The sequence below is a fragment of the Castor canadensis genome, chromosome 15 (assembly GCF_047511655.1).
Source record: "Castor canadensis chromosome 15, mCasCan1.hap1v2, whole genome shotgun sequence".
NCBI classification, from domain to species: Eukaryota; Metazoa; Chordata; class Mammalia; order Rodentia; family Castoridae; genus Castor; species Castor canadensis.
The window spans coordinates 67,921,428-67,943,921 of record NC_133400.1 but is presented as its reverse complement, the minus strand read 5'-3'; the positions used below and the strand labels follow the sequence as shown (position 1 = coordinate 67,943,921).

Below are 22,494 nucleotides of genomic sequence, written 5' to 3'. Positions count from 1 at the left end.
GCCCCTGAAGGCAGGGAGTTCTGTATCTAGGAGCTGCTGAAGCTGAAGTTGAGGTAACTGATTTACAAGCCCTTTTGTTTTTACAGCACCCCACTACAGGTGTGTACACAATCAATCAAAACCTTACAGCAAAACTATTCATCCTTATATCTTGATAGTACTGTAATCTTTTCTATTTCACTTTTTAAAAATGCTGGTCATCGCCCACTATAGTAATTTCATGACTTGCTAATGGGTCATGACTCTCAGTTTGAGGATCCCCAATGTAGAAGTCATACCTGTGGTGATCAAGATGTTAGACTAGAGAAACTTTCAAATTCAAAGATCCTAGTAATTGACATGAAATTCTTTAGTCTAACAAATTCATTGCTTTGTTTTCAACAACAAATACAGCTATCTATCCTAACTAAACTTTGCTTTCCAAAAAGAGTCATAGTTACTAATGACTAAGAGCAAACATCACACTAAGAAGAAATAAATCTTAAGAGGAACATACCACTTTCTGCTTCCTTCCTCCCTCTACCTGGGATTTTTCAAGGCTTGAATCTGAAACACCCAGGTTCTGAACTATACACAAGCCCAGCACTGCTGAGGCAAAGGGGAAGCCAAAGGACCTGGAAATGAAGCAGTCTTTGATGCTGCCACTTTTATTCCTTCATTTGGTTTGAGAAGGCCAAGAAACAGCTTTTTGTTTCTTTGCATTTCACTATTATGCTTTTCCAATTTACATTCTTAAGACAGTTATTCCATCACTTCCAAGATACAATTTATAGGATTGTATAAACACTACCAATGCAATGAAAAGTGACAGCCTAATGAAAGGACACGTGTTCCAGTTGACCCATTTCTCTGGGGAGCACATGCCCCGCAGTTTTTCCTCATCTCAGAAGGAAGTTGTGGCACATTTTCTGCTCCATCAACATAGAGGTGGCAGGACACAGCACAAACAGCAAGGGCTACATGGGCTGGAACATCAGAAAGATCCTATTTCCATCCTGGCTCCTCCACTTGCTAGGAGGCCTTTATCAAGGTACCTAACTTCCAAGCCTCAGTTTCCTCATATGTAAAACAGATGGACCTAGCTTATAGAAGACCACGTGTGCAGCATCCAGGAGTGATTAGCGTCAAGATGCTCATTTGTTAAGACTTTGTAGCACTGCTCAATCTCACTGAAAGAAATCAGGGCTAGACCAGCAGCCTAGCTCAGAGAACTTCTTGCCTAGCCTTTAGCCACACACTCTTCCCTAGTTTGGTCTTGTTCAACTTGGGTTAAGCCAAACAAGTCTTTTGATGAAAACAAACTTTGTAAGACAGCATATACAAAGAAGGAAAACTGCCTTTATAAAAATTCTTTTTGTAGAAGAAAGATTTTATACTTAGTGTACGAGATCAAAAAATAGTTAAAATAAATGCGAAACTTTGGGTGATTTTTTTTCTTCTGTTATTTAAATAAAAAATTTTAAAAAGCTGTAAAACTTCATTGAAGAAACAGTGACAGAAATAAGACACAACAGTAGTGAGGAGAGCAGGTTTAGTCTCCAGTGCCCTTTCTGTCTGCCTGTATTGGATTGGTTTAAATTATGCTTTCATGAGATGGGACCAAAAAAGAAATACTTATTAGCATGCAGTCTCTAATTTAGGTGGTGAAAGGGGGTGAGGTGGAGGAAGAGTGAGGCTGAAAAGCCAAGTTTTTCTGGATGAGGCTTTTGATTGATTCATGACATCTCTAGGTTTATATCTTATTATCTTCCTCCCCGCTTTGGGAATGCTTGTGACAGGTTGTAAAGTGCTCAAAATAACTTTCCAGTAAATGAGCAAGTTCATGAAGAACACCTTTCAATTCCTGGTGAATTTATTCTCCGCGCCCCTTGCCCCATGACCTCAATAAACTTTCTCTCTACAAACCACAAGAAAAACCTGCTTCATAAGCACACAATCACAGGACACATGAAAGAATAAATTAAATAAATCTGTAAGTATCTGCCTGTGCCAGACACTGTATTAGTTGCTTGGGTTATTTTCTTTCATTTTGTATTTCCAGCAAACTTCCTGATGTATATATGGGTGACTCCACTATACAGAAGAGAATACTTGAGGCTGCAGGTCCAAGGTTATATAGCCCTTGAATGGAAGATTCAAGGTTTGAACCCAGTTCTACCTAGCTTTGAAGTCTCCATTACTGTTTTAGATTCATCCATTTATATTTCCTTCCTTACCATCAACAAGCTTCCTAATTTACCAAATAATGCATAAACATAAATCAGAAGAGACAAAAGACATGGTGGCATTAAACATTAAAACTATTTAAAAAGGAAAAAATGGTTTCATTCTTTAGAATTGAGATGGCTCTTGTAGATGATTCTTTCATATACACACACAACAGAGATGTGTGTACACACACATGCACACACAAGGGTCATACCTCACTTGCCTATAATGTCTTGATGGCAATACTCATGCTAATTTTTGAATGTTCAGCAAAATGATCCATTCACAAATACACCATTCAGTTGCTTCGTGACCATCACAGGCCTCTTCCTAAGTAACATGCATGCAGCTATCACAAAACCTGTTGTGTGGAGCCAAAAAGCAGACAAACTCCATCAATGAGAAATGAGAGAGGAGTAACCACCACCACCAAACCCCAAAATTCTAAAGGAAAAAATAAATGTTCTATACAGAAGGAGTCACTCTTCTCTGCAACATTAATAAGAGGTTAGACTCTATGTGAGTAGATAACAAGAAACCACAAATGATTTGGGGAAGGACAAGACTGCTTTCGGGTAAACCTGGTGGGTAAGGGAAGGACTTAAGTGGTGTCGAGGGATAAACATGGGAAAATAAGTAAACAAATAAAGTGATAAATAAATAAAGTTGTGAGAAGGAGAAAGAGTGGTTAGAATTGTAACATGTAGGAGAGAGGATAAGGAAAAAAAGAACAGTAAGAGTAATTTTTAAGAAAAGTACAATGAGCTGTGTGCCAGTGGCTCACACCCATAATCCTAGCTACTTGGGAAGCTAAGATCCAGAGGTTCATAGCTCCAGGCCAGGCCCAGTGAGGGCTGGAGGAGTGGCTAAAGTGATAGAGTGCAATACTGTGCAAGGAAGGGAGAGAGGGAGAGAGGGATGGAGGAGGGATGGAAGGACAAGGAAGGAAAAAGGAAAGAAGTAAGGAAAGTACAGTGAATTTCAGTCTTGGTGTGACTAGGATCATTCATCATCCCACTCACGGAAACTGGAAATAACTACTGGTTTGAGAATATGACAGGTAATTTGATTTTGACTAATCCAGCTATTCCCACAAAATTTTCTTTTCCCCAAATCACTGCAAAAGGGTTTTTATCAAAGATTATTTGTCCCTTCCAAATAACCTGAATGAGACTACTTAACGCAATTAAAATGAGGCAGATTTCTGAGTTGCTTTCAGTATTAGCTATGCTATTTACACCCAAATGGCTGGGATTATAAAATCAGAAATTTCTTGGGCTAGAGGCATGGCCTAAGTGGTAGAATGCTTGTCTAGCAAGCTTGAGGCCACAGTTCAAACTCCAGCATGACCAAAATAAAATAAATAAATAAATAAATGAAACCAGGAAGTTGTTAACGATCCACGGGATTTAAGAGTAAGCTGAGCGGTCTCCCCTTCACTGTTGGGTATCTATTCTCTGTGTTGCTGAGTGTCAGTGTGTGTGTGTTTGTGTTGCATTGGATTGAACCTGGAACACAGCATGAGAGAAAAGGAAGTTCTAGTAAGGCTGACCTAGCTCTAGAAATCTGCTTCCTACTGTCCCCTCTCTCCGCCCCCTACCTGCCTGTTCTCCCTTGTGATAAACAGTATGCATTTATTTCTCAGTTGGCCATGAGAGAAAATAAATAAATAAATAAGAGTACAGCTTGTGGCCATGACACAGAACAAAGCTAAATAGGTCATATGCAGATAGAACCTCTGACCTTGGCCTCATTAGCACCCATGCAGAGTCCACGCTGGACAGCAGAGGTAAATGGCCACACACTGGGAAAAGGAGGACCAGGAGTGAGCTATCTGACAATTCTCCATCCCAAAGAGCAAGTATTGCACACTTACTTATTCCAGCCTAAATCCATCAAGACACTTGCTATGCAATGGACTTGCCAGACCACGAGCTCTGCACTGGAGAATATAAAGACAAATCAGAGCCAGTCAGCACTCAACCTGGTAGATGTTACAGTCTAGGCAGGATTATTTCAATTATCCATATTCTCATCACTAGGGGTGGACTGTAGCAAACAAATGCCATTTAATATGTAACATTTTCTCTTCCTTTTTCATTATAAAAATGACAATATTTTATTCTCATAATTTATAGTTAAAAGGTCTCCCAAATCAGTGAAACAAAATGTTAATAAACATATTACATTTTCCCTTTTTAAAATTTGCTTAGAACACAAACTGAAAATTAAAAGATAAATACCCATTCAAATATGAAAAAAAATTGCCCTCATCTACAAAGAAATGAAAGTCAACCCAAATTGTCATTATTCATATTCCAGGTTACAAAAGCTTTTGAGAAGCAGTGTTTATTGGTGGTGAGGGCATGATGAGCTGTCAGGGCTCTCCTACTTGTGGTTGTATGAGTGTGTGCCAGAGGCTGTGTGCAAATGGATGTTTCCTTTCTTCAGAGTGGTCAGGCAATAGGTAATAAAATCTGTACATATCTGAAACCTTGTGGACTAATTATCTCACTTCTTGGGATCATTCTAGTGAAATAGCCAGAGATGCACAATGTTTTACTTACAATGCAACACTGAGCCAGGGCTGGAGGCATGGCTCAAGCAGCAAAGCACCTATCGAGCAAATTCATAGGCCCTGAGTTCAAACTCCAGAACTGCCAAAAGCAAATAAACAAATAAATTGAGGTAAATGTCCATTTAAGGGTAGTTTAAAAAATTCTGGTGCATACACATAGTGGACTATAATATGTATACATCCATATAAAATTATAGTTTTAGGTTTATTATGGCACAGGAAAATGGACATGCTACCATATTAAACAACAAAGACAGGATACAGACCCCTAGACTAGTGTGTTATCAATTTTATTTGTACACATATGCATAGAAAGAGAGAAAAACACCAAGAAGAATCATACCAAAATATCAACAACAGCACTAGCCTCTGAGGTTTAAAAAATGTTTCCATTATTTATACATTAACTTTATTTCATTATGTTCTGTCATGAAATGTATTAGGCCAAAACATATGACCTTATCATTTTGCAAGTCCAAAATGATCAAATACTGGCAACTTCATATACTTAGCATAGTTGAGATTAACTTTATATCTATACTTCCTACTAGCTTAAGTATTATATAATTTAATATAATAAATACATTATTAATATTAAACTATATTAATATAGTATTTCATTAGTCATCACTTATAACTTATCAGTATATTAAGAGAACTTAATATTTGTAACTTATACATTATTATAATTAGCTATACTGTTTATAAATAAAAATAATATAGCTCACCATGCCCTCACCAACAACAAACACTGCTTTAAAAATATTCTGATAGTATATGTGCATTTGTCTCTTTTTATTAATCTTTAGTTCATGTTCTAGCCCAAAAGGAAAAAAAAGTGCTGCTTAGGAAGGATTAGGAAAGTGTACCTTTGAAAATATATTGCATATTTGAAAGACTCAATGGCCATAAAAGAAACACTGGAGAAAATAAATGAATAGTACATTACATATGGTTCTAGTATATAGCACATATGTCCTATCTGCCAGAGACTCAACCTGTTTTCAGTAAATCTAAAGTCACATGTTCCACTGAACAACTCTAATTCCAGATTACAGTTTACCCCATAAAGGTCTCCAGTAGACAATGGTCCTCCTCTAATAACCTTAAACTTCCCACTTGTGTTCACTGACATTCCATATTTAAGATGTAATTGGTCCCTCAAATTGTTGGCAGTTCAGTATAAATATTTCTCCAACTGACAACTTTTAGGGCTAATGTTATGATTAATATATAACGAAGTGCTTTCTTTAAACAAGAGGTAAACAGCCAAGACATAAAACAAGCCAGAATGGAGTATGTTGCTAACTAATACATAGAGTTTTAATGCTTTCTACAGCTTTTTATTTAATGGTGGAATTGTGGGTTTTATTATGAACAATAGCACTGCCACTTCCCTTTCTAGTCTTAATTATTAAAGAAATAACTCCACAGCTCCATTTTAAGTTCTGGGACAGTAAGTTCTCACAAACTGTTATTACCATACCAGGCAGTGCGATGGTCAGTGCTGCCAGAGCACTCAAGTTGTTAAACTCGAATAAGACATAAAAAGCATATTTAATCTATGAAGTAACCATCTTAGCAGGGCAGGCATCACTGAGTTAGCTTTCCTTAAGGTGGCAAAAAAAAAAAACGAAATGGAAAACTTGGGTCTAAGATCAAAAGGAACTTGGAACGTGCTGGGTTGGGTTGAGTTAAGGCAGTGACTAAAAATGAGAAAAGGCAAAAAAGTGCCCAATTTTATGCACTTAAGTTTAATAAGTATTATCTTTTCTTTCCACAACTAGTGAGAGCTCTCTCTCTCTCCAACCCCCATTTTCTTTCCACCTGTAAATTCTGTATCACACAATTAGTATTTTGGCTACTTCACCCCATCTTTATGGAACCCTAAGTACCTCATTAACATTTCTAAAAGATTGCTAGTCATTTAAGAGCAGACTGAACTTGGATAAGATTTAAAATTCCTCTAAAATTCGGGGTTATTTGAAAAAAAACTGTAACATAATAGGCTAGAATTTTATTCCCTTATCATATATGTCAACTGCTTCATGTAAAGATTGCTAAAATGTTCTATTAAACTTTTAACACACTAGTTTTGTTTTTTATTTATAAATATCTTTGGCATAAAAGAGCCAGAGTTTTCTAAAAACATTTTTCAAATTATTTCCTATAATTATTACATTTTACTTATTTTCTAATTACAAAAGACATATAAAGTTATTTCCAAAGTAAACATTGCAAAATTCAATGCTTAAGCAAAAAGGAAAAAGTTTCAGTGAGCCTGCTGTGCCAAGAGATAGCTAGCATCAGCAGTTGTTTCTCTTTCTCCAACTATTCTCCCCCCACACACACTCAATTCTTTTTCTTCTTTCTCTCTTTGAACTATACCTTGGCACTGTTCATAACAGTATGACCATAAAGGAGAAACAAGCTTATTAAGTAAACTATAAAGAGATAACCAATAAGCAGAAAACTCTAGACAGTAGTCTGAGAAGAGATCTTTGCCAGCAAAGATCATATCATCAACAGAAAGTTGTTGGAAAATACATTTAGTTACAGAAAGTAAAGACAATAAATATATTTGAAAGGAGACACACCAAATTTAAATTAAGATGACTGAGGTTTTAGTGTTCGAGGGGATTCCTGTGTGTGTGTGTGTGTGTGTGTGTGTGTGTGTGTGTGTTGTTTTCAAGTACTATTTTTTAGTGCTTTAAGGATACAGCAAAGCACTGAAAGGCAGGCCTTCCCTTCCCTGGCTGCTGACTTCAGCAAGTCAGTGTCCCTCAGCCAGCAGGCCCTTGAGGCAAAGCACAATATAAGATTCCATGCAGGAGATAAGCCTTCCCACCCAAAAGGTGAAAAACAACATCTGCTAAGAACCAAAAGATACTGCAGAGCAAGGGGCTCAGCTGGGATGGATTGCAAAGACAGAGTCCTTGCTTATCAAAATAAAATCCACAACAGAACAATTGTTTCAATCCAACGCTCTGTGTTCTAAACTCTCTCTAGATTAATTACCCATGGAGTCAAGCCAAACTCATTAAAAGGGAAACTCGGGCCTCCTACTAGGGTGGGTGTTTACTGTTCTTCTAAACTAGAGGGTTCTCCTAGCCAGGACAAGCAGGATTTGGAAGAGACACCAACTCCTGGGCTTTCTTTACTGGCATAAAGAAAGAATTCATCTTTAAATTGCATTTTAAAATGTAGGTCTCAAGAATTTTTCATGTTTGTCTTCTTTTAAAAACCGAAAAACTGGTGCTTATCTATTTTCCTTGTATAGCTCAGATCACCAGTTATATTCCATAGCTACTGAACAATACACCACAGGCTCTGGAATCTAATTCTCAGATGAACTATCAGATAACTCTGATGAGCTTGTCAAGCCCTTCAGAGCACGTGGCCACACAAGCATTGTATGTTCCAAGGAGATGGAAGACAAACTTTTTTTTTTTCCTGAATCAGGCTTCCTCCACCCTCCCTGTCCCCCTAAATCCCTGGGGCCTGCCAAGGCCCTGACCTTCCCTCTCCAAGGCAGAGAGTGACATTTTGCAGGAGAAAGGCCCAACAGATTAAAGGCCTCTGTTCAACAAATATTTGCTTGCCCACTCCAGAGGGAGTGAAAGTTTGGTATATGCTGCCTGTCTAGAGTTAACAGGGAAAGACCTTCAGGAAGCTTCTTCAGCTGGTGACTGAGAATTAGACTTAATATCAAACTAAACAATTAAGTCCAAATCCACAGACTATTATGGAAAACCAGAGGAATTTATCAAACTCTATTTATCAAACTCTTTTTATTTCACAATGAAACCAACACAACCCCTGTGAAACAGAATCTCCATATGATTTCCAGTTCTTGCTTTGCTACAGTCTCAATTCAGTCATTTTAAATTCTAAAAGCACCTGACATAAAGCATTTTTTTTTCCTAACTTTTACCTCCACAGCCTCTGACTATTCATTTTACACTACTGAGTCTGCTTTTTTCTTTTCTTTTTTGACAAAGCATTTCTGGTTGCCAGGATCCCACCTCTCACTTTCCTCCCAAGAATCCGAACATTCCCCCCAAATAAATCCCTGGGGAGTCTACTCTTTTTAAGTCTGAAAACACAAAAACTCAAAGGAAAATACAAAGCTGTGGACAAACATCACATTAAACTGTCACCAACAGGAAAAACCGGGGGGTTGTGTGGTCCACTCAGCTCAGTCCTCTCTGGAAGTCAAGGCCAGGTACCTAGGCATCCAGACTGGGGTGAGGGATGCGGGAACCTGGAGATAAAAGTCCTGTGCTCCTAGAGAGTGTGGATGAGTGAAGACTGGAGCATGGCCAGGTGGCGCTGGCATAAGTTCCCCTTTTATTTTTTTTTTCACTAGTGAAATCAGAGCTTCTTTTTCAAACCCCCAGACGAATCCGTGGCACTCGGCTTCTTTGGCCCGTGAGTGACAAGCAGCAAGAGCGGCTTTTAGCCGTGGGTGCTCAGCAGCACTGTGCTCAGGACACCTAGACGCTGAGACCCCCGCATCTGGGAGTAAACTGACTGCAACTGGGGGTGTGGTGGGGTCAGGGGTGCTAGCGGAGATCTGGGTGCAGAGACCCAGACGGGCGGGCTCCAGATCCCACCCAGGAGCCGATTAAGGAGATTTACAGGCAACACTTTCCACCTCGCACGCCATGAGCACTAGCTGGGAGGTAGCGCTGATTAGCGCCTTAATCCGCAGCGGGTCTGTGCGGTGCGGTGCGGCGCGGCGCGGCGCGGCGCTACGGGCGCGCGACACTGGGGCGGAGACCCGAGTAGGGAGCGGGGGAGCCGGGGCGAGCTCCCAACGTGCCGCCTGCAGTCCCGACTGCGGGGGGCGCTCCGAGAACCGGGGACCCCTGAGGCTGTCAGTTCTTCGGGTGGGGTGGGGTGTCCACGGGGTTTGGGGGCGCGGCCGAGAAAGGGGGTTGGCTGAACCCCGGCGTGGAGGACAACGCGGGAAGGATGGCGAGGGACTGGGACATTCCCGCGCCCCCAGGCGCCACGGCGCTAACGCCAGCCGCCGCCCGGACCCACCCACGGAGCCCCGCGCGTGGGCTGGGCACCTGAGGGGCGGGGACCCTCCAGGCTCGCAGGCGCCCCCCAACCCCAGGCTGCGGGCATGGGGCCCGCCGTGCGGCTAAGCTGCGGGCTGGACACCTCGCGGGGGCTCGGGCGGGGCTGCGCCCAGGGGTGCGGACATCTCCTAGAGCTAGGGAAGGGACCGGAGCAACGTCCCGGCAGAAGAAGTTGGGGGGCGAGCGCGGGAGGCTGAGGGAGAGGCCCGCGAAGCGCCGCGGGAGGGAGCCAAATAGCGGGTGTCAGGAGCGCGGCAGACGCCGGGACTTACCGAGTGGCTCCCTCATGCTGACCTGCGCCGCCGCCGCCGCCGCCGCCGCCGCCGCCGCCGCTCGGGCCGGCCGGGGACCAGCGCCACCCGCCCAGGCAGCAGCCGCCCTGGCCCAGCATGCCCGGAGCGCGGCCGCTCGCCCCGCCCACCGCCCGCGTTCGCCCCGCCCACATCCCGCGTTCGCCCCGCCCACATCCCTGGCCACAGTCAAGCTTAGGTTCTTAGAGCCACAGGGCGGCACCAGGGCAGGGGGCGGTGCGCGAGCCTCAGAGACAGACAGGGAGAGTTGCGTGGAAGGCACAGGTGGGCTGACCACCCTTTCCCTTCTTAACGTGTCACTAGCGTTTGGGACATGTCAACCCTGGGCGAATGCCCACATATACAGATAACCCAGGAGCACGTACAGATCTATACACACACTGATGCACACAAACCATTCCTGTAAGTCACACAAACAGTGCACGTACACACACACACACACATACAACACACAACACAGTGATGGCATGGAAAGCAGAAACAGTAGTGGTGACAACAGCTTAATATTTGGGATTTACTTCTTTAAACAACATCTTAGAGCCTTAGCTGTGGCCCTGGAAGAAATCTTGGAGGTCAACTGGTCCATCCTCTGATGGCAGGTGAGGAAACCGAAGCCTGAAGTGGGATTTGCCAAAAGGCTGGGGTGGGAGAACAGGAGAAGGTCAGTGGGAGAGTTCACACTAGCCTGAACATTCCTGACCCCAACCCCACTCCAAGTTTCCCTTGCAGCCACAGAGAGGCAGAAAGATTAGACTGCTTCCCAGATCTGTGCAGGAGCAAAGTTTCTCAGACTTTGGAGGGCAGAGAAAAGACATAACATGTTAAACTTTGCTGAGAAGTTGGAGAGAAGCAAGGAGTGTTGGCTAAATTGAGTTCACCGGACAAAAGCTATTGCACACCCCACTGAATCCTCAGAAAGTCATTTAACCCCACCATGTTTGTAGGACCGTGCTTGCTATCCTGACACCATTAATGACTAAAGACATTTATACTCTCTTCATGTCTGAGCCTTTATATGCTCCTCAGAGGGATGTATAACCTAATCAAAAAAACTAAACACTAGATAATCTAATAGAGAACAAAAAACCCAAACACACTAATGCTAGAAAAGAAAACAGTATAACCAAGTGCTGTATTGTCAACAGGACATCCAAGGAAGCCAGTTAGGGGAGGTGGGAGCAGATAGCATCATCAGAGGCTCAAGAAGCAGGTAGCTGGGTCCCAATCTTGGCTGATTTTGCCACTTTCTGGTTATATCACTTCTGTTAGCCTCAGTTTCCTCTCTAATAAAATAGGGGTGGCAGGGTTCACCTCATGGGAGAGTATGAGAATTAAATAATACCTGCTTAGCACTTGGCATAATTCAGGTTTCAGAAAATGGTACAGTTTGGACTGGAACCACCAGGAAAACTGTGGGGAGCACCCTAAAGAACAGGTGGGCAGTGACTAAGCAGAGACACAAACATAATCCCCAGACTGGGGAAATTGGATGGGAAAAAATTTTAAAGGAAAATGAAACACAGAAGACTTTTGGGGGTTGTCAAGTCAGTATTTAACAGTTATTTTATTACTTTTTGGTGTCTTCCAAGGATGGGTTTCTTCAATGACATCCTCAGTTTGCCAACTCAATGAAATAACTTTTGTTATTGTGGGGCACCTATATGTGACTGTTTTCCAAAAACATAATCACAAGCATGTGTATATCCATGGATATGTGAATGTATAAAATACATATACTATATGTATATACCTACATATAGTAGGTATACCTGCTTATTTATATGTCAGACACACACAGAGCCAAATGTTCCTGGAAGACCATTTATCAATTAGTAAACTGAGATTAGGAATTGTTTAGTCCTACAACAATGTCATATTGTTGGGGTTTTGGGTCAAACCCGTAGAAGTTTTATAATGTATCTAAAATCCTGTAGAATAACAGAAGATAACATTGATACAATACTTAGGAAAGAAGCTAAACAAAATAAAGCTTGATAAGAAATTGTGTTTTAGCAGAAAAGCTGACAAGACAGATTTAATTGGAGGAAGGTAATGAGGTAGAGATACAGGAGATTCAAAAAAAGATGACAAAATAATTTCAAAGATTTTTGTGGTTTCTTGGCCCTGGCTCTTTATCATGATGTCCTCATTTCAAAATGTTTGGCTTCTCTGTTTGCTCAGCACAGATGTGTCACTAGCCCTACCGCAATGTTTTCCAGCCATGACTAAGGCCATTTCCAATGAAGAAACAGAATGGAAAAAAATTAGGAGAGAAAATGGTGCTGGTGCTGGGCATCATGGACAGGAGATCTAAAGATCTGGGAATAGAATTATGAGAGAAAGGAGGGTAAGGCTGAAAAGATGCATGGGGATGTATTGGTGATTGTCCAAATTATAAGTGTAAGAAGACAAATGAAGATGAAAGGTAGTGAGAACAATCCATTTGGCTAGTTTCCATACTGGTTTCCAGTGTACACACATGGGATGGTGGATAGGAGATAGGGGAAAACAGACATATAAATAAGTATCTGTGTGTATACACACACACATACACACACATATGCATATATAACATATGTTTGTGATTATGGTTTTATATAAGATGGCATTTCTTCCTAAGTCAGGTCTTGGTAACTCAAAAAACACCTGTGTACATTGTGTTTTGACCTACAGGGGAATAACATTCCTTTTCCTAACCTCCTAATTTCCCAGTTGCCACCTGCTTTCCTGCAACTTCTCCCACCTACTTGATGCGGGGGGGTTAGAACACAGGAGAAAATACCTATTGTTTATATGATGTAAAACGTAAAACATGATGCAAAACAACTTGTAGCATGATGCTGTTAGAAGTCTCACAAAGCCTCAAGAACATGGGCTGGGACCCAGCCCCGGATGCCCAATGTCCCCGCCTTCTCCTGAGTCCTGGACAAGGGATTTTACAGACTCAGGAAGGAACTGGGATTACTGACTCATGGGGCAGATGTGCAATGACCAGAGAAAGAATGCTTAAGAGCCTGCTTAAGGAAAAAAGACAAAGCCCTTGTTTCTTTAACCTACTGCCTTTGCAAAGACCTAGAACAACCCACCTCTCTCCTTCCTTTAGGGCTGGTCTTTGAAGATTGTAAAGTTTCCTTTAGCTGACTTAGATATTCTTTGACTTTTCCCCCCCTGGTCTGTAAAAACACTACCAGTTCTCATATTTGTTTTTAAAAAAAGATTAATATTCTTGATAAAAACTTGATTCCTTCTTGTTGACTCGTTCTGGAAGGTCAAACAATGATGGTTATACAAAAACTAGCAAGAGTCTTATATCAACATATACTAATAAAATCTGGTTTTAAATACTGACAGACTTTATAGTAACTCAGAGGCTATACTGCCTAATTATTTTAAGCCCTGACCTAGTGAGAGGGGTTGACTAATAGATGCTTGGGCTTCATTAACCATGGGCATAATCAGAATTTCTGATTTGTATGGTTGAGTTCATGGGATCTGTTCTTCACATAAATGTTGTGATGATTTACTGCACACAGTAAAGTTTAAGAAGTAAGGATAGAGCACAAAAATTGGAAATAATGTTTGTTGAGAGCGGAACAGAATGATTGGCGTTTAATATACATGAAAACACAGTAGCCATGGATATCATTGTATCATGATACAGACTAACTCAGCAATGGCCTTTGTGCATCAAGTGTATTAGATGTTTGATGGCTGTTTGCTTAGAGGATTTGGCACTGAAACAAAATTTACAACCCTAGGGACTAAGAAAAATGTAAACATTTTAAATCATATACTTTTACTCCATGGAAATTGAATCTCCATGGTTATTGCATGAGAAAAATAATTTTTAATTATAGACTATCTTTGTCTCAGCTTTTTCCTACAAAAGGTTATAAATTAATGGGAAACAGCTTCTCTGTCTCTCTCCCAAACCCTGTTACCACTCCTCATTGGAAAGGATTGCTTTTGCTAGTGGTAGACAGGACATTCCAAGCATCCTGAGCCTGTGCTCTATAATTCTTTGCCAGATTCATAAGGAAACCCTCAAGTGGTAATGCCCTCCAGGAATGGCAGTGCCTGGATGAGGTCCCACTGGAACAGGGAAATGCCAATGTGGTTCTAGCAGAAAGAGATGTGACCATCACCACAGAGGTCCAGATCTGGGCACCTCTAGGCTGCCTCTCCCCCATCACACACCAACTAATCAAGAATCACTCAAAATTAACCCAGGTTTTGTTTTTTTTTAACTCTGTGTGACTTTCTTTTGAAATGGAAAGTATGCGAACAACTGGGGTGGGGGTGTAGCTCAGTGGTAGAGTACTTGTCTAGTATGTGCAAGGCCCTGCGAACAAACAAATCTACAAAGAATCATGAACAACTATGAGCCAAACTGTCTACCAATATTAATTGCAAACAAAGAATACTTCTATTTAGTAAAAGAATGACGTCAGGCTGTCATTAATTCAATGATGTATGGCAAGACAAAAATGACATCAAGGTGGGAGGGAGATATAAGAACTTCTTTCCTTTAACCTTTCTTATGGGCCAGGCACTGGGTAAGGCCTTGACTTATGTCCTTCCATGTGCACTGGGTAGCATTTATTAACAAGGCTATATGATTTGGTGGGGGGTGGGGGAGGAGGTGGCACTGGGGCTTGAATTCACGGCTAACTAGGCCAGCACTCTACCACTTGAGCCATACCCCAGTCCATTTTCTTACATTTTTTTTTATGATACTGGAGTTTGAACTCAGGACTTTGCACTTTCTAGGCAAGCTCTCCATCACTTGAGCCACACATCCAGCCCCAGGTTTGTATGATTTTGAAGTAGTTATTCTAGTTCAATATTGAAGAGGGTACTAAAGAAAGAAAACTTTCTGTTCCCTTGCTTATCTCTCTAAAACGTCCATCATCTTTTGTTTGAACTGGGTGTTAGTCAGTTCTCTGTCACTGTGGAAAATATTTGAGATAATCGATTTATAAGAAGGAAAGATTTGTTTTGGCTTACAGTTTCAGAGGTTTCAGATCATCAATTGGCTCTGTTGCTTCTTGGCCTGTGGCAAGGCAGAACATCATGGCGGAGAGTGCATGGTGGAGCAATGCTGTTCACTTCATGCTGGCCAGGAAGCAAAAAGCCAGGAGGAGCCAGGGCTCCAGTACCCACTACAAGGGCACACCTTCAGTTTCTTAACTTCCTTTACAAGGCTCCAAGTAGCGTGAGCTGGTGACCAAGCCATTAGCATATGAGCCTTTGGGGGACATTTGAGGCCCAAGCCATAACAAGCTGCTAGTATAGCAGCATCATTCATATTTTGGATTTACTTTGTCAGCATAAATACTTGATTTAGCTACTAGATTCTGAGTTCCTGGTGGAAGGGATTGTTTGTCTTTGCCCTAACAGTACTTCCTTAGGTTCTGTATTTGTGTATTTGACATCCATTAGTCACAGGGCCAAACTGATTGCCACAGTTGTTTATACTGCCCCTGTGATCAGAGCCACCTTCTTTTCTAACCCTCACACACTGTGCCTACATGTTTCCTGCACCTAATCAATCTAGGGCCATGTACAGTCTAATTAGGGACAACTATGCCACAAGTCTCCCCCAAATTATGCAAACTAACCAATCCTTGGCTGTATCCCTTGCCTGGTCTTACCTATCAGGAGCATACCCAAATTAAGGCTGAGGGCTAGGCCTTCCCCTTGCTTCTTCTGCATCCTGACCAACCCTAAAGCTTCTCCCATTGTCCTGCATGGTATGTTATGCCTGTCTCCTAAGTGTTTTCTTCAGATGGCATTGACCATTGATGTGATTTTTGCTTTTTCTGCATTCTGGAAGAACACAGATAAGTAAGTTACGTTAAACCCAGCTTACTGTCCTAAAACTCTACTTGTAAACTTATTATATATACATTAAATACCTGAATGGTATGTATCAAGCAGTGTCACCATTGTAAATTAAAACCCAGGGGCTGGAGGTGTAGCTCAAGTTGTAGAATGCCTGCCTAGCAAGTGCAAGGTCCCGAGTTCAAACCCCAGTACCACCAAAAAAAAGCTTATAAATGCAGAACAAAGGCTGGATGTGTAGCTCTGTGATACAGTACCTGCTTAACACATGTAAAGCCTTTGTTTCATCTCCCAATACACACACACACACACACACACATACCATTATCATCATCATTACCACCAACAACAAGAAGTCATAAATAAAGACTTAGGCACCAATCAGTTTACCAAAAGAAAAAAGAGAAAATGGCTAGCTCTTTTAGAAAATGTCTAGATTTTGAATTCTTTATCAATTCATTTTAAATTTGTCTGGTATATTATTTTTGCTTTTTTCTAGGCTCTACCAAGCTTATCCTCCTAAAACTCTACTCATTAGCCTCTTATATACCTAGCTACCTATGCCAACCAGATTACATGCTGTTTGTATATTCTGTTTAATAAAAAATTCAAATTTTCCAAAGGCAAATAATATCAAAACATGTAAAAAAAAAAGGAAGCCTGAAGAGAATAATTAGTGATTTGTAGAAAGGAAATTAATAGACATGAAATATGTCTGAGCAAAAGTATTAAATCAAATAAAAGTCAGCCTTCAACAGCCATAGTTGAAAAGTAACAGTGACAGTCCAAACCCAGTGTCTTATCTAGCTGTAATAATTAGTGTCTCCAAGCTCCTGGGTAACTGTAGCAATGTTTCCTTTGCTATGTCCTTCCCGTGCTCTCCTGACAATCTAGTGCATTTTTTGCAATCAGCATTGATAAGGACCTGCAGGATACCTCATTTCTATACAAAGCCTCCATCTGTGCATAGATACCCATAGATACCTCATGAAATGATGCACTGAATGCAATTTTCAGGTCAGCAGGGAGCTGCGTTCACTTTCCAGTTTTCTTAAACTAGTGGGTGTATCAAATCTTTTGTCTATGTAGTTTTACAGTCTTCCCTATAGTTATTGATATCTGGAATATGAATTAGAACTTTTGCTGAAACCACCAAATACCTAGAGGTGCCATAACTAACTAGTCACAGATGTAGTATTAAATCCACTGTATTTCTTTTTCCCTCCTTACACAGCATACTCCAGAACGATAGCATTCTAAGTTATTTGAACAGATGCCATTCATAAATACAATTATCTTTTTGAGGGAACATTGCTTCATTCATGGTTATTGAGCCACTTGTTTGCTATATCAGGGGCTACTGTGTATCAGTAGGTGCATATGGGATTATGATGGATTTTCTATCTTAAAAGACTTGTAAGATGTAGAACACTTCCAGTTACTAATTCTTTGCTGCTACTTCACAATGCATTGTTCCAATATTATGCCCAATACTGTTCTTACTGCTCCATTTTCCCTAATCAAATGTAACAAGAATAGGGCCCTGGGCACACAAATAACTTCCAGAGATGGTGACAAAATGAGGGCTGTGAGAACTCAATCTTTTAATGATAAAGTACTTAAAGGAAAGTAAAGGCAATTTTTAGCTACCTGATATACCATTTTAAGATGTTAATAATTACATTTAAGGGAATATATTTAAAAGTCAAAAGATAGATTTTTTTTTTTTTTGGTGGTACTGGGGTTTGAACTCAGGGCTTCAGTATTTGGCTAGAAAGATACTCTACTACTGTGTATACCTCTAACCCTTTTGCTCTGGCTATTTTAGAGGTAGGGTCTCACTTTTTGTCCAGGCCAGCCTGGACTGTGTTTCTCCTATTTTAGACTTCTTGCTATCACTGGGATGATAGGCACATAATACCACACCCAGCTTTTTTCCATTGAAATGGGGTCTCCCAAATTTTTTGCTCCAGCAGGCCTGGAACTGTCATCCTCCTAATCTCTGTCTCCCACATGGCATGGAGTGACAGACACACTACAACAGCCAGATATTGATTGAAATGGGGTTGAGAACTTGTTAGAGTTGAGAACTTGCCAGGCTGGTCATGAACCACAGTCCTCCAGATCTCAGCCAGGACCTGATGGATTCTCTGCTGAATTCTATCAGACCTTTAAAGAAGAACTGATACCAACCCTCCTTAAACTGTTCCACGAAATAGAAAGGGAAGGAAAACTGCCAAAACACATTTTATGAAGCCAGTATTACACTTATCCCAAAACCAGGCAAAGACACCTCCAGAAAGGGGAACTACAGGCCAATCTCCCTAATGAACATTTACGCAAAAATCCTCAACAAAATAATGGCAAACCAAATTCAACAACACATCAAAAAGATTATTCACCACGACCAAGTAGGCTTCATCCCAGGGATGCAGGGGTGGTTCAACATATGAAAATCAATAAATGTAATAAGCCACATTAACAGAAGCAAAGACTAAAACCACTTGATCATCTCAATAGATGCAGAAAAAGCCTTTGATAAGATCCAACACCATTTCATGATAAAAGCTCTAAGAAAATTAGGAATAGAAGAAAAGTACCTCAATATTATAAAAGGTATATATGACAAACCTACAGCCAGCATTATACTTAACGGAGAAAAACTGAAACCATTCCCTCTAAAATCAGGAACCAGACAAGGATGCCCACTATCTCCACTCCTATTCAACATAATACTGGAATTCCTAGCCAGAGCAATTAGGCAAGAAGAAGGAATAAAAGGAATACAAATAGGTAAAGAAACTGTCAAAATATCCCTATTTGCAGAAGACATGATCCTATACCTTAAAGACCCAAAAAGCTCTACTCAGAAGTTTCTAGACATCATCAATAGCTATAACAAGGTAGCAGTATATAAAATCAACATAGAAAAATCATTAGCATTTCTATACACTAACAATGAGCAAACGGAAAAAGAATGTATGAAAACAATTCCATTTACAATAGTCTCAAAAAAAATCAAATGCCTAGGTGTAAACCTAACAAAAGATGTGAAAGACCTCTACAAGGAAAACTATACACTTCTGAAGAAAGAGATTGAGGAAGACTATAGAAAGTGGAGAGATCTCCCATGCTCATGGATTGGTAGAATCAAAATAGTAAAAATGTCTATACTCCCAAAAGTAATCTACATGTTTAATGCAATTCCCATCAAAATCCCAATGACATTCATCAAAGAGGTTGAAAAATCTACCGTTAAATTTATATGGAAACACAAGAGGCCACGAATAGCCGAGGCAATACTCAGTCAAAAGAACAATGCTGGAGGTATCACGATACCTGGCTTCAAACTGTATTACAAAGCAATAGCAATAAAAACAACATGGTACTGGCACAAAAACAGACATGAAGACCAGTGGAACAGAATAGAGGACCCAGATATGAAGCCACACAACTATAACCACCTTATCTTTGACAAAGGTGCTAAAAATATACAATGGAGAAAAGACAGCCTCTTCAACAAAAACCACTCGGAAAACTGGTTAGCAATCTGCAAAAAACTGAAACTAGATCTATGTATATCACCCTATACCATTATTAACTCAAAATGGATCAAGGATCTTAATATCAGACCACAAACTCTCAAGTTGGTACAGGAAAGAGTAGGAACTACTTTGGAATTAATAGGTATAGGCAAGGACTTTCTCAACGGAACCCCAGCAGCTCAGCAATTAAGAGATAGCATAGATAAATGGGACTTCAAAAACTAAAAAAGTTTCTGCACAACAAAAGAAATGGTCTCTAAATTGGAGAGACCACCCACAGAGTGGGAAAAAATATTTGCCAGCTACACATAAAAGGACTGATAACCAGAATATACAGGCAACTCAAAAAACTAAAGTCTCCCAAAACTAATGAACCAATAAAGAAATGGGCAAGTGAACTAAACAGAACTTTTTCAAAAGAAGAAATTCAAGTGGCCAAAAAACACATGAAAAAATGCTCACCATATCTAGCCATAAAGGAAACGCAAATTAAAACCACACTAAGATTGCACCTCACCCCTGTTACAATAGCCATCATTAACACCACCACTAACAACAGGTGTTGGCGAGGATGCGGGGGAAAAAGGAACTCTTTTACACTGCTGGTGGGAATACAAACTAGTACAACCACTCTGGAAAAAAAATTCGGAGGCTTCTTAAAAACCTAAACATAGTTCTACCATCTGTATCTCTTGGGGATATACCCAAAAGAATGCAACACAGGTTACTCCAGAGGCACTTGAGCACCCAATTTTATTGCAGCACTATTCACAATAGCCAAGTTATGGAAACAGCTAATATGCCCCACTACTGACGAGTGGATTAAGAAAATGTAGTGGGGGGGAGAGGGAGGGGGTGGGGTAGGCAAGAAAGGGGGTGGGGGGAAGGGGGGAGAAATGACCCAAACATTGTATGCACATATGAATAAAAGAAAAAAAAAGAAAATGTGGTATTTATACACAATAGAATTTTATGCAGGTATGAAGAAGAATGAAATCTTACCATTCGCAAGTTAATGGATGGAACTGGAGATCATCATTCTGAGCAAGGTTAGCCCAGGCTCAGAAGACCAAAAATCCTATGTTCTCCCTCATAAGTGGACATTAGATCAAGGGTAAACACACAAGGACTTTGATCACATGATAAAACGAGAGCACACAAGGGAGGTATGAGGATGGGGAAGACACCCAAAAAACAAAATAGCATTTGTTGCCCTCAATGAAGAGAAACTAATGCAGAAACTTTAAAGATACAGAGGCCAACAGGAGAAGGGGACCAGGAACTACAGACAAGGTTAGATTAAGAAGAATTAATTTAGAATGTAACACATATGTACAGGAAAGCAATCCTAGTCAACTCCCTGTATGGCCATCCTTATCTCAACTATCAAAAACCCTTGGTTCTTCCTATTATTGCTTATGCTGTCTCTTCAACAAAATTAGAGATAAGGGCAAAATAGTTTCTGTCTGGTGGGGGGGGAGGCGGAGGGAAAGGGAGGGGCGGGGGGAAGGGGGGAGAAATGACCTAAACATTGTATGCACACATGCATAAAAGAAATAATAAATAAATAAATAAATAGTAAGTTATTCATAAAGAAAAAAACAGTTAAAAATCAAAGTCAAGAAAAAACCTTATGGGATCCTGGAATTTGAAATGTAAAGTATATGAATCTACAGTTTCTGAAATATTTACTACCTAGTGATGTCTGTTGAATGGGCCTGCCATCAATGACAATCCAGTAGCAATGAACACACTTCTAACACCATTTGCCAGTAAAAGGAATCCAGGCTCCCTGGAGAAATAACTGGTTTGGATTGAGAAAAAGGAGATGCAAGATGAGGCTGGACTATCTTACTGTAGCAAAAAGCACAGGAGTGCTTAAAAGGGGAACAAGGAAGTCTGTCCCAAGAACAGAGAACTGGCTTGAAGAAAATTTCACTAGCTAACTCTAGGTCAACTCTGTAGCGGTGAAAAAAGAGAAGTCTGTGGGTACACAATTAAGATGAATGGATGGACAGATGGATAAATGGACAGGTGGATGGACAGTTGTGAAGAGGAGGCCCTCCTTATTTATAGTAGAATGCACAGGGAGTGGTGGACCTAGAAAATTACCATTCTGTACCCAAAATAATAAAGCCAGATTCAGACATGATCACCAGATGCTACATCTGGGTGTGCTAAAGGGCAGCTTATTTGCATGATGTTAAAGTGTCTGCCCATAGACTACTTAGTACTTTGCAAGGGGAAGCCGGCAGACATACAGTGGAGAATCTGGACAGCACCTTGCCTGCACTCAAAATCAGCAGCAGCAGCACCACTGAACCCCTAAGGGTCCCCTAAGGGTCGGATGGAAATTACATGCCTGCAGATTTGATGCTCTCCAAGTGGCAAGGATGTAGTATTCTGGCTGTGAATGCTTACCTGCATCCTTCAGAAAAGCCAAAATAAGAACTACTATGCTAAAAACAATCCATTCCTCTGTATTCAACAGGTCAAGGTCATGAATGACAGAAAGGCTGAGGATCTGCTCTGACAAAAGGACCCCCAATGAGCTCATCAACTAAATGCCTTGCATGACCCTGGACTAAAGCTGGTACCAGAGAATGAGATGCTATGAAGGACACAATGGAGCCACGTAACACAACTGGCAGATAGGCAGTTAATTAAAAAGAACTGTACAATGTTGGCTTCTTGGCTTTTATAACAATATTGTATTTAAAACAGGGAACAGAGTTGGTCTCAGGAAACATTCGATGGGGCATTAGAGGGTAAAGGGTGTGATGTAGGTAAATGACTCCAAAATAAATAATTCAGAAAAAAATAATATATGACAATGATCAGAGGATGAGAAGAATGTGGTGCAACACTGGTTTCAAACTGGTGAATTTGGGTAAAGAATGTATTAGTTTTCTATACTA

General features: G+C 40.7%; 2 protein-coding genes across 4 annotated transcripts in view; both read right to left on the bottom strand.

Annotated features, from left to right (window-relative positions):
* LOC109676303 (junctional cadherin 5-associated protein-like) overlaps positions 1-10,250 on the bottom strand; it is a 54,948-nt gene extending 44,698 nt beyond the window's left edge. The window contains exon 1 of one of the 3 annotated variants that reach the window (XM_074056403.1): positions 10,149-10,250. The gene's annotated coding sequence lies outside the window, so the exon portion shown is untranslated. Of the gene's footprint in view, positions 1-4,084; positions 4,108-10,148 lie in introns of those variants that run through there. The other 2 variants (XM_074056405.1, XM_074056404.1) reach the window with 2 other exon arrangements.
* LOC109700328 (cyclin-Y) overlaps positions 1-22,494 on the bottom strand; it is a 666,198-nt gene that overhangs the window by 62,737 nt on the left and 580,967 nt on the right. The gene's annotated exons all lie outside the window — the stretch shown is intronic.